Source organism: Mustelus asterias, chromosome 2 (assembly GCF_964213995.1).
Source record: "Mustelus asterias chromosome 2, sMusAst1.hap1.1, whole genome shotgun sequence".
Classification (NCBI taxonomy): domain Eukaryota; kingdom Metazoa; phylum Chordata; class Chondrichthyes; order Carcharhiniformes; family Triakidae; genus Mustelus; species Mustelus asterias.
In genome coordinates, this window is record NC_135802.1 from 24,138,177 (window position 1) to 24,150,234 (window position 12,058).

General features: G+C 46.9%; 1 protein-coding gene across 11 annotated transcripts in view; it reads left to right on the top strand.

Moving 5' to 3' along the window:
- The first annotated feature begins 11,726 nt into the window (after window positions 1-11,726).
- The window catches only part of dnajb6b (DnaJ heat shock protein family (Hsp40) member B6b), a 163,698-nt gene continuing 163,366 nt past the window's right edge, over window positions 11,727-12,058 (top strand). For 3 of the 11 annotated variants that reach the window (XM_078232431.1, XM_078232506.1, XM_078232496.1), the window contains exon 1: window positions 11,761-11,887. The gene's annotated coding sequence lies outside the window, so the exon portion shown is untranslated. Of the gene's footprint in view, window positions 11,922-12,058 lie in introns of all 11 variants that reach the window. The other 8 variants (XM_078232477.1, XM_078232468.1, XM_078232459.1 and 5 more) reach the window with 7 other exon arrangements.

The following is a 12,058-nucleotide window of genomic DNA, read 5'->3' on the forward strand; positions in this document are numbered from 1 at the left end:
AAGTAAGAGATATAAAGACTTACCTTGGGTATCTGCAGTGATAAGTGAAGGTAAGAGTTTAATAAATTTTCTTAAATAATTTAATTGGCAATAGAAATGTTGGTCAGTGGGGTTAAGTGAGATGTGGGAGATCCATGATGCTTCCAGCGTCTCAGACGATTACATCTGCAGGAAGTGCACCCAATTGCAGCTCCTCACAGACCGCATGGATAGGTTGGAGCAACAGTTGGATGCGCTTCGGAGCATGAAGGTGGTGGAAAGCGTCATAGACGCCTTAGTGATGTGGTGATACCCAAGGTACAGGCAGATAGATGGGTGACTGCTAGAAGGGGCAGGCAGTCAGTGCAGGGATCCCCTGTGATCGTCCCCCTCTCTAACAAGTATACCGTTTTGGATACTTTGCGGGGGGGGGGGGGGAATGGCCTATCAGGGGATAACAGCAGCAGCAGCCAGAGCAGTGGCACCACGACTGGCTCTGTTGTAAAGTAAGGAGGGACAAAGTGCACCAGAGCAATAGTTATCAGGGACTCTACAGTTCGGGGTACAGATAGACGCTTCTGTGGATGTGAAAGAGACTCTATGTTGCCCCTCTGGTGCCAGGGTACAGGATGTCTCTGAACAGGCAGAAAGCATTCTGAAGGGAGAGGATGAACAGCCAGAGGTTGTGGCACATATTGGTACTAATGACATAGGTAGGAAGAGTGACGAGCTCCTGCAGCAGTTTAGGGAGTTAGGTAGAAAGTTAAAAAGCAGGACCTCTAAGGTTGTAATCTCAGGATTACTCCCTGTGCCACGTGCCAGTGAGGCTAGAAATAGGAAGATAGTCCAGATCAACACATGGCTAAACAGCTGGTGTAGGAGGGAGGGATTCAGATGTCTGGATCATTGGGATCTCTTCCAGGGCAGGTGGGACCAGTACAAGGAGGACGGGTTGCATCTAAACTGGAAGGGCATAAATATTTAGGTGGGGAGGTTTGCTAGTGTTACATGGGAGGATTTAAACTAGTTTGGCAGGGGGGTGGGAACCAAAGCAAAGGTGAATTAACTGAAGGGGAACTAGAGAGTAGGGCCAATAAGACTCTGAGGGAGAGCAAGCAGGGTGTGGTTGCTGATCAAAGAGGATCTGGTGAACTGAAGTGCATTTGTTTCAATGCGAGAAGTGTAACAGGTAAGGCAGATGAATTTAGAGCTTGGATTAATACTTGGAACTATGATTTTGTTGCCATTACAGAGACTTGGTTAAGGGAAGGATTGGCAGCTTAATGTTCCAGGATACAGGTGTTTCAGGCAGTATAGAGGGGGTTGTAAAAGGGGTGGGGGAGTTCCACTACTGGTTAAGGAGAATATCACAGCTGTGCTGTGGCAGGACAACTCAGAGGGCTCATACAGCAAGGCGATATGGAGCTCAGAAATAGGAATGGTGTAGTCAATGTTAGGGGTTTACTATAGACCTCCCAAAATCCAGCGGGAGATAGAGGAACAGATATGAAGGCAGATTTTGGCAAGGTGTAAAAGTAACAGGGTTGTTGTGGTGGGTGATTTTAACTTCCCCTATATTGACTGGGACTCACTTAGTGCTAGGGGCATGGCAGACTTTGTAAGGAGCATCCAGGAGGGCTTCTTGATACAGTATGTAGATAGTCCAACAAGGGGAGGGGCCATACTAGATCTGGTATTGGGGAATGAGCCCAGCCAGGTGGCCGATGTTTCAGTAGGGGAGCAGTTTGGGAACAGTGACCACAATTCAGTAAGCTTGAAGGTACTGATGGATAAAGATAAGTGTAGTCCTCAGGTGAAGGTGCTAAATTAGGGGCAGGCTAATTACAACAATATTAGGCAGGAGCTGAAGAATGTAGATTGGGGGCAAATCAACATCTGGCATGTGGGAGGCTTTCAAGTGTAAGTTGATAGGAATTCAGGACCGGCACATTCATGCAAGGATGAAGGATAAGTATGGCAAGTTTCAGGAACCCTGGATAACGAAAGATTGTGAGCCTCTTCAAAAAGAAAAAGGAAGCATTTGTTAAGGCTAGGAGACTGGGAACACACAAAGCAAGTACGGAATACAAGTAAAGTAGAAAGAAACTTAAGCAAGGAGTCAGGAGGGCTAAATGACGTCACAAAAAGTAATTGGCCAGCAGGATTAAGGAAAATCCCAAGACTTTTTATACATATATAAAGAGCAAGAGGGTAGCCATGGAGAGGGTTGGCCCACTCAAGGACAGGTGAGGGAATCTATGCGTGGAGCCAGAGGAAATGGGAGAGGTATTAAATAAGTACTTTGCGTCAATAATCACCAAAGAGAAGGACTTGCTGGATGATAAGTATGGGGAAAGGTGTGCAGATAGTTTGGGTCATGTTGAGATCAAAAAGGAGGTGGTATTGTGGGTCTTCAAAAAAAATTAAGGAAGACAACTCCAGAATACAGAGAAAGGCAGGGGAGGAAATTGCTGGGGCCTTGACAGAAATCTTTGTATCCTCACTGGCTACATAGAACATAGAACATAGAACATTACAGCGCAGAACAGGCCCTTCGGCCCACGATGTTGCACCGACCAGTTAAAAAAAAAAAAAAACTGTGACCCTCCAACCTAAACCAATTTCTTTTCGTCCATGAACCTATCTACGGATCTCTTAAACACCCCCAAACTAGGCGCATTTACTACTGATGCTGGCAGGGCATTCCAATCCCTCACCACCCTCTGGGTAAAGAACCTACCCCTGACATCGGTTCTATAACTACCCCCCCTCAATTTAAAGCCATGCCCCCTCGTGCTGGATTTCTCCATCAGAGGAAAAAGGCTATCACTATCCACCCTATCTAAACCTCTAATCATCTTATATGTTTCAATAAGATCCCCTCTTAGCCGCCGCCTTTCCAGCGAAAACAATCCCAAATCCCTCAGCCTCTCCTCATAGGATCTCCCCTCCATACCAGGCAACATCCTGGTAAACCTCCTCTGCACCCTCTCCAAAGCCTCCACATCCTTCCTGTAATGTGGGGACCAGAACTGCACACAGTACTCCAAGTGCGGCCGCACCAGAGTTGTGTACAGTTGCAACATAACGCTACGACTCCTAAATTCAATCCCCCTGCCAATAAACGCCAAGACACCATATGCCTTCTTAACAACCTTATCTACTTGATTCCCAACTTTCAGGGATCTATGCACACATACACCTAGATCCCTCTGCTCCTCCACACTATTCAAAGTCCTCCCGTTAGCCCTATACTCAACACATCTGTTATTCCTACCAAAGTGAATTACCTCACACTTCTCCGCATTAAACTCCATCCGCCACCTCTCGGCCCAACTTTGCAACCTGTCTAAGTCTTCCTGCAAACTACGACACCCTTCCTCACTGTCTACCACACCACCGACTTTGGTGTCATCAGCAAATTTGCTAATCCACCCAACTATACCCTCATCCAGATCATTAATAAATATTACAAACAGCAGTGGCCCCAAAACAGATCCCTGAGGTACACCACTTGTAACCGCACTCCATGATGAATATTTACTATCAACCACCACCCTCTGTTTCCTATCCGCTAGCCAATTCCTGATCCAATTTCCTAGAGGGGAGGTTCCAGAGGATTGGAGAACAGCCAATGTTGTTCCTTTGTTTAAGAAGGGTAGCATGGATAATGGAGGTAATTACAGGCTGGTGAGCCTTACGTCAGTGGTAGGGAAACTATTGGAAAGAATTCTTTGAGACAGGATTTACTCCCACTTGGAAGTAGTGGACGCGTTAGCGACGCAACATGCTTTTGTGAAGGGGAGGTCGTGTCTCACTAACTTGATTGAGTTTTTCGAGAAGTGACGAAGATGGTTGATGAGGGTAGGGTAGTGGATGTTGTCTACATGGATTTCAGTAAGGCCTTTAAAAAGGCCTCTCATGGCAGACTGGTACAGAAGGTGAAATCGCATGGGATCAGAGGTGAGCTGGCAAGGTGGATACAGAACTGGCTCGGTCATAGAAGACAGAGGGAGCAGTGGAAGGGTATATATATATATAAAAAATGATTTGGAGGAAATGCAACTGGTTTGATTAGTAAGTTTGCGGACGACACAAAGGTTGGTGGAATTGCGGACAGCGATGAGGATTGTCAGAGGATACAGCAAGATATAGATCAGTTGGAGACTTGGGTGGAGAGATGGCAGATGGAGTTTAATCTGGACAAATGTGAGGTAATACATTTTGGAAGGTCTAATACAGATGGGAAATATACAGTAAATGGCAGAACCCTTAAGAGTATTGATAGGCAGAGGAATCTGGGTGCACCGGTACACAGGTCATTGAAAGTGGCAACACAGGTGGAGAAGGTAGTCAAGAAGGCATACAGCATGGTTGCCTTCATCAGCCAGGGTATTGAGTTTAAAAATTGGCAAGTCATGTTGCAGCTTTATAGAACCTTAGTTAGGCCGCACTTGGAATATAGTGTTCAATTCTGGCTGCCACATTACCAGAAGGATGTGGAGGCTTTGGAGAGGGTACAGAAAAGATTTACCAGGATGTTGCTTGGTATGGAGGGCATCAGCTATGAGGAGAGGTTGGAGAAACTTGGTTTGTTCTCACTGGAACAGCGGAGGTTGAGGGGTGACCTGATAGAAGTCTACAAAATTATGAGGGGCATGGACAGATTGGATAGTCAGAAGCTTTTTCCCAGGGTGGAAGAGTCAGTTACTAGGGGGCATAGGTTTAAGGTGCAAGGGGCAAGGGTTAAAAGGTGATGTACGAGGCAAGTTTTTTTTTATTACACAGAGGGTGGTGGGTGCCTGGAACTCGCTGCCGAGGGAGATAGTGGAAGCAGATATGATAGTGACTTTTAAGGGGCAACTGGACAAATACATGAATAGGATGGGAATAGAGGGATATGGTCCCCGGAAGGGTATGGGGTTTTAGTTCACATGGGCAGCATGGTCAGTGCAGGCTTGGAAGGCCAAAACATAGAACATAGAACATAGAACATTACAGCGCAGAACAGGCCCTTCGGCCCACGATGTTGCACCGACCAGTTAAAAAAAAAACTGTGACCCTCCAACCTAAACCAATTTCTTTTCGTCCATGAACCTATCTACGGATCTCTTAAACGCCCCCAAACTAGGCGCATTTACTACTGATGCTGGCAGGGCATTCCAATCCCTCACCACCCTCTGGGTAAAGAACCTACCCCTGACATCGGTTCTATAACTACCCCCCCTCAATTTAAAGCCATGCCCCCTCGTGCTGGATTTCTCCATCAGAGGAAAAGGGCCTGTGCTGTAATTTTCTTTGTTCTCTTGATGTCTTGAATGACAACATTAGAGATAGATTAGTCAGTGGCTGAAGGAGTGAGTAGTTCAAAAGTGGTTAACAGAAAGCAACCCAATTCTAAAGAAAGCTTTGGAAGTTGCTGCTGTATCCATGGAATTAGCAGCCAAACAAACTCAGCTGTTGAGTTTGAGCACAAAAATTCATAACATGTCAGCCGATAGCTGAACACAGACACAAACTCGCAATTTTGATCGGTGTGCAAAAACCAGCACTCAGCAGCAGATTGTTGGTGCAAAGACATCCTGTGCAGGAATTGTGGCCACATTGAACATGCTTATTGGAAAAAGAAAATTTTCAGGCCAGAATTACAAAAGCTGAATGCATGAAATGTAATGCTGAATAAGGGGAAAGTATCCAATGGTACAAAAGGGTCACGATAAAGGATTCGAGTCACAGTCTGAAGAGAACTCTCATTAAATGCACTGGCTATTGTTGATACAACAAACCGCTACTGGGTCATTCTTTTACTGGACAGTCAGTGAAAATGGAGGTGGACACTGCAGCCGCAGTTTTGTTGGTACCAGAAACTGTTCCAAGAAAAGCTTTGATATATTGCCTCAACACCCTTGAAGATAATGTTAAAAAAACTATACTGGAAAAGTGGTTCCGTTGAGGGACCATATTGATGTAACTATGAAGTTGAATGGACAGTCTGCTGACTTGTCTGTGCACGTAGTTAAAGGAAACTATTCAGCATTCATAGAAGGAACCTGGCTGGAAAAAAATCAGATTAAATTAGGCTGAGGTAAATCTCATGACAGGTTCTGAAGCAGGCCCAACCAAAAGCCTAAAGGAACAGAAAGTAACAGCTGCTGAAAAAGCTTTAGAAGTAAATTACTGCGGATGCTGGACTCGAAACGTCAGCTCTTTTCTCTCCTTATAGATGCTGCCAGACCTGCTGAGATTTTCGAGCATTTTCTCTTTTCAGTTGTTGACAGGGCCCTCAACAGCATGAGGTTCATCTCCTGCGCCACGACCCTCACCCCCTCCCTTGCAGAACAAGGATAGAGTCCCCCTTATTCTTATATTTAGCATCACGAAACACAACCAACTTCATGTCTTCTGGTTCTCCTAGTGCTGGGAATTTAATTATACATTCCTCCAATTTTAGCTTTATTTGCCTGCAAGATCTCTGAGGCGTGCCTCAACATATTACTTAGCTCTAGGATATTATAGCTCCCATCTGGTCTTGTCTGTGTGCATAGCCAATTTAGCTGTCCTATCATTCTCCTCAACAATTCTGTTTCTTTTCCGTTGGCCGGTTCCTCTTTTTCCATCGACCTTTCTCTTGTGATGGATCAATGCTATTTAGATATCCATGTTGACTCATCGGAACCCCAGATTTACTTTGTTTGATATCAAGACCAAGATATCAAAAGCACCAGCTGCTTGGCTCCCTATTTTAAATCCTGTCTTTAGCTTCTCAATTATCCATTTTTCAAACTCTTCTGTGCCCCCCCCCATAGGAAATCATCAACACGCATCACGAAAATACCAGCTAATTTTTCTTCAGCCTTCGAGTAGAACATAGTTGGATCTGCTTTTCACTGGACACAACCAGTCTTCGGTAATACAGAATGTACAGAGAAATACCAAACTCTTGATGCATCACTTAATCCATATACTCCTCCAGTTTGGGTTGAACTTCACTGGAACATTGCAGCAAGCCAATATAGAGGAGACCACATTCGGAGCAACGAATGCAATACACCAAATTGAAAGAGATGCAAGTGGAACACTGCTTTACCAGGAATGAATGTTTTGAACCTTGGTTGGTGACCATAGAAGAGGTAAAGGGACAGGTGTTACACCTTCTGCAATTGCATGGGAAAGTGCCATGAGTGATGGGAGAGGTGTTGGGTACAGTGGAGGAGTGGACTAGGTTATCCTGGAGGGAACGGTCTCCGTGGAATGCTGACAGGGGAAATGAAGGGAAGATGTGTTAGGTGGTGGCATCACGCTGGAGTTGGCGAAAATGGCAGAGGATTATGCTTTTGCATGTGGAGGCTGGTGGGGTGAAATGTGAGAACAAAGGGGACTCTATCCTTATTCTGGAAAGGAGGGGAGGGTGTGAGAGTCATGGTGCGGGAGATGGACTGCACGCTGTTGAGGGTCCTGTTGACAACTGTAGATGGGAATTCACGGTTGAGGAAAAAGGAGCACATATTAGAAGCACCACTTTGGAAAGTGCCATCATCGGAACAAATGCGACAGCGGTGAAGGAGCTGAGAGAAAGGGATGGAGTCCTTACAGGATGTGTGTGTGAAGTGCTGTAGTCTAGATAGCTGTGGGAGTCAGTGAGCTTGAAATGGATATTGGTAGATAGTGCTACGCTTGTCTGTTCATGGGGAACTCATCCCACTTTCTCCAAATCAAAGGAGTAGCAATGGGTATCCGCATGGGTCCTAGCTACGCTTGTTTTTTTATGGGGTACGTGGAACATTCCTTGTTCCAGGCCTACCCAGGTCGATGACAATTTTAGTGCTGCTTCATGCTCCCATCCAGACCTCGAAAAATTCATCAACTTCTCATCTCATCTTTCGGCTAGGCACTTTACAGCCTTCTGGTCTCAACATCGAATTCAACAAATTCAGATTATTTGCTTTACCCCACCTCGGCCCCCTTTGTTTTCATTCTATTTTATTTAATTTTTTACTGTTCTCTACTTTTTATTTCTTTATTGTCTTCCTTCATTTTTCTTCCCCCCCCCACTCTTTCCCCCACTTCATTCCCCTTCCCTTTTCTCCCCCGCTTCCCCTTTTCTACATTTTAGCTCTGTCCCATCTCTCTCCCCCCCCCCCCCGCCCCCGTAACATCTTCATTTGTCACAGCTTACAGTTCCTCTGCCATTGGCCATTCACACCCTTTATTCTCTCTGTGGACAGCCATTAGCAGTCTTATTCCCTGGTTTCTACGACTATGACTCATCGTTTATTCCTCACCCTGCAGTTTAAATAGCTCCCACGTTCTATGCCTTTTAACTTTGACAAAGGGTCGTCTGGAGGCGAAACGTCAGCTCTTTTCTCTCCTTCCAGATGCTGCCAGACCTGCTGCGATTTTCCAGCGTTTTCTCTTTTGGTTTTGGATGGACCTACCTTATATTAAGTTGATCTTTCTCTACACCCTAGCTAGGACTCTAACACCACATATTGCACATTCTCCTTTCCTTCTCTATGTACGGTATGAATCATAAAATCCCTACAGTGCAGAAGGGGGCCATTCGGCCCATCGAGTCTGCACCAACAACAATCCCTCATAGGACCTATCCCCGTGCCCCACATATTTACCCCGCTAATCAACATCTGGCACAAGGGAGGCTTTCAAGTATAAGTTGATAGGAATTCATTGATTGGAAGGTCTAATACAGATGGGAACTATCCAATAAATGGCAGAATATTGATATGATGTGGAGATGCCGGCGTTGGACTGGGGTAAACACAGTAAGAAGTTTAACAACACCAGGTTAAAGTCCAACAGGTTTATTTGGTCGCAAAAGCCACACAAGCTTTCGAAGCTCTAAGCCCCTTCTTCAGGTGAGTGGGAATTCTGTTCACAAACAGAGTTTATAAAGACACAGACTCAATTTACATGAATAATGGTTGGAATGCGAATACTTACAACTAATCAAGTCTTTAAGAAACAAAACAATGGGAGTGGAGAGAGCATCAAGACAGGCTAAAAAGATGTGTATTGTCTCCAGACAAGACAGCCAGTGAAACTCTGCAGGTCCACGCAACTGTGGGCGTTACAAATAGTGTGACATGAACCCAATATCCCGGTTGAGGCCGTCCGCGTGTGTGCGGAACTTGGCTATCAGTTTCTGCTCAGCGACTCTGCGCTGTCGTGTGTCGCGAAGGCCGCCTTGGAGAACGCTTACCCGAATATCAGAGGCCGAATGCCCGTGACCGCTGAAGTGCTCCCCAACAGGAAGAGAACAGTCTTGCCTGGTGATTGTCGAGCGGTGTTCATTCATCCGTTGTCGCAGCGTCTGCATAGTTTCCCCAATGTACCATGCCTCGGGACATCCTTTCTTGCAGCGTATCAGGTTCAACAAGTTCCATCCCACCATCAGGCTCACCATAGACTACTCTCCGGAATCGGTTGCATTCTTGGACACGCGCATCTCCATTAAGGGCGGTCACCTCAGCACCTCACTGTACCGCAAGCCCACGGATAACCTCACGATGATCCACTTCTCCAGCTTCCACCCTAAACACGTTAAAGAAGCCATCCCCTACGGACAAGCCCTCCGTATACACAGGATCTGCTCGGATGAGGAGGATCGCAACAGACACCTCCAGACGCTGAAAGGTGCCCTCATAAGAACAGGATATGGCGCTAGACTCATTGATCAACAGTTCCAACGCGCCACAGCGAAAAACCGCACCGACCTCCTCAGAAGACAAACACGGGACACAGTGGACAGAGTACCCTTCGTTGTCCAGTACTTCCCCGGAGCGGAGAAGCTACGGCATCTCCTCCGGAGCCTTCAACATGTCATTGATGAAGACGAACATCTCGCCAAGGCCATCCCCACACCCCCACTTCTTGCCTTCAAACAACCGCACAACCTCAAACAGACCATTGTCCGCAGCAAACTACCCAGCCTTCAGGAGAACAGTGACCAAGACACCACACAACCCTGCCACAGCAACCTCTGTAAGACGTGCCGGATCATCGACACAGATGCCATCATCTCACGTGAGAACACCATCCACCAGGTACACGGTACATACTCTTGCAACTCGGCCAACGTTGTCTACCTGATACGCTGCAAGAAAGGATGTCCCAAGGCATGGTACATTGGGGAAATTATGCAGACGCTGCGACAACGGATGAATGAACACCGCTCGACAATCACCAGGCAAGACTGTTCTCTTCCTGTTGGGGAGCACTTCAGCGGTCACGGGCATTCGGCCTCTGATATTCGGGTAAGCGCTCTCCAAGGCGGCCTTCGCGACACACGACAGCGCAGAGTCGCTGAGCAGAAACTGATAGCCAAGTTCCGCACACACGCGGACGGCCTCAACCGGGATATTGGGTTCATGTCACACTATTTGTAACGCCCACAGTTGCGTGGACCTGCAGAGTTTCACTGGCTGTCTTGTCTGGAGACAATACACATCTTTTTAGCCTGTCTTGATGCTCTCTCCACTCCCATTGTTTTGTTTCTTAAAGACTTGATTAGTTGTAAGTATTCGCATTCCAACCATTATTCATGTAAATTGAGTCTGTGTCTTTATAAACTCTGTTTGTGAACGGAATTCCCACTCACCTGAAGAAGGGGCTTAGAGCTTCGAAAGCTTGTGTGGCTTTTGCTACCAAATAAACCTGTTGGACTTTAACCTAGTGTTGTTAAACTTCTTACTGAGAATATTGATAGGCAGAGGTATCTGGGTGTACAGGTACACAGGTCACTGAAAGTGGCAATGCAAGTGGAGAAGGCTGTCAAGAAGGCATACGGCATGCTTGCCTTCATCGCCAGGGCATTGATTTAAAAATTGGCAAGTCATGTTGCAGCTTTATAGAACCTTAGTTCGGCCACACTTGGAGTACAGCGTTCAATTCTGGTCACCACACTACCAGAAAGATGTTGAGGCTTTGGAGAGGGTACAGAAGAGGTTTACCAGGATGTTTCCTGGTATGGAGGGCATTAGCTATGAGAGGTTGGAGAAACTTGGTTTGTTCTCACCGGAACGATGGAGGTTGGGGGGGGCGGGGGCGACCTGATAGAACTCTACAAAATTATGAAGGGCATGGACAGAGTGGATAGTCAGAAGCTTTTTCCCCAGGGTGGAAGAATCAATTAATGGAGGGCATAGGTTTAAGGTGGGAGGGGCAAGGTTTAAAGGAGATGTCCGAGGCAAGTGTTTTACACAGAGGATGGTGGGTGCCTGGAATTCATTGCCGGGGGAAGTAGTGGAAGCGGATACGATAGTGCCTTTTAAGGGGCGTCTTGACAAATACACGAATAGGATGGGAATAGAGGGATTTGGTCCCTGGAAGGGTAAGGGGTTTTAGTTCAATCGGACAGCATGGTCGGTGGAGGCTTGGAGGGCCGAAGGACCTGTTCCTGTGCTGTAATTTGTTTTGTTCTTCGTAATGCCCCTAACAGGGAGGGGGAATTTAACACGGCCAGTCCACCTAACCCGCTCGTCTTTGGACTGTGGGAGGAAACCGGAGCACCCAGAGAAAACCCACACCGACACGGGGAGAACGTGCAGACCCCACGAGGAGTTTGTCTGTACAGCGCACAAGAAATAATACTTTTCACCGCATACTAATACATCTGACAATAATAAATTCAACCAAACCAAACCAAACCATGCTGATGGAGAGCGAGCAGCAGCAGCCGCATCGCCTTTTTGCCACTTCGGCTTTTCCAGAAGCTTCTGGCGTGACGTCACAGAGGCAGTGGCGTCGGCCTGACGTCACGGCGACGCAACAAGGGGCGGACGGATGTGACGCAGACGGTTTCTCGGTTGTGCAGCCGGTGGATGTTTCTAGATCAGGGCCGGGGGGGAAAACTACAGCTCAACCAAGTCAGCGGCGGCGAAACAGGCCGAAGGTGAGAGTGCGGCGGCAGAGGAGGCGAATGCTTGGTCAGAGCCGCGCTGAAAGAGGGAAGAGATGCACCCACCGCTGATGTTGGGGGAGCAAACAAAATGGGGGAAAAGCGTCGCTGCTGTGAAGAGAGAGAGAGAGAGAGGGGGGATTTCAATCGGAATTGGGTTCCTTT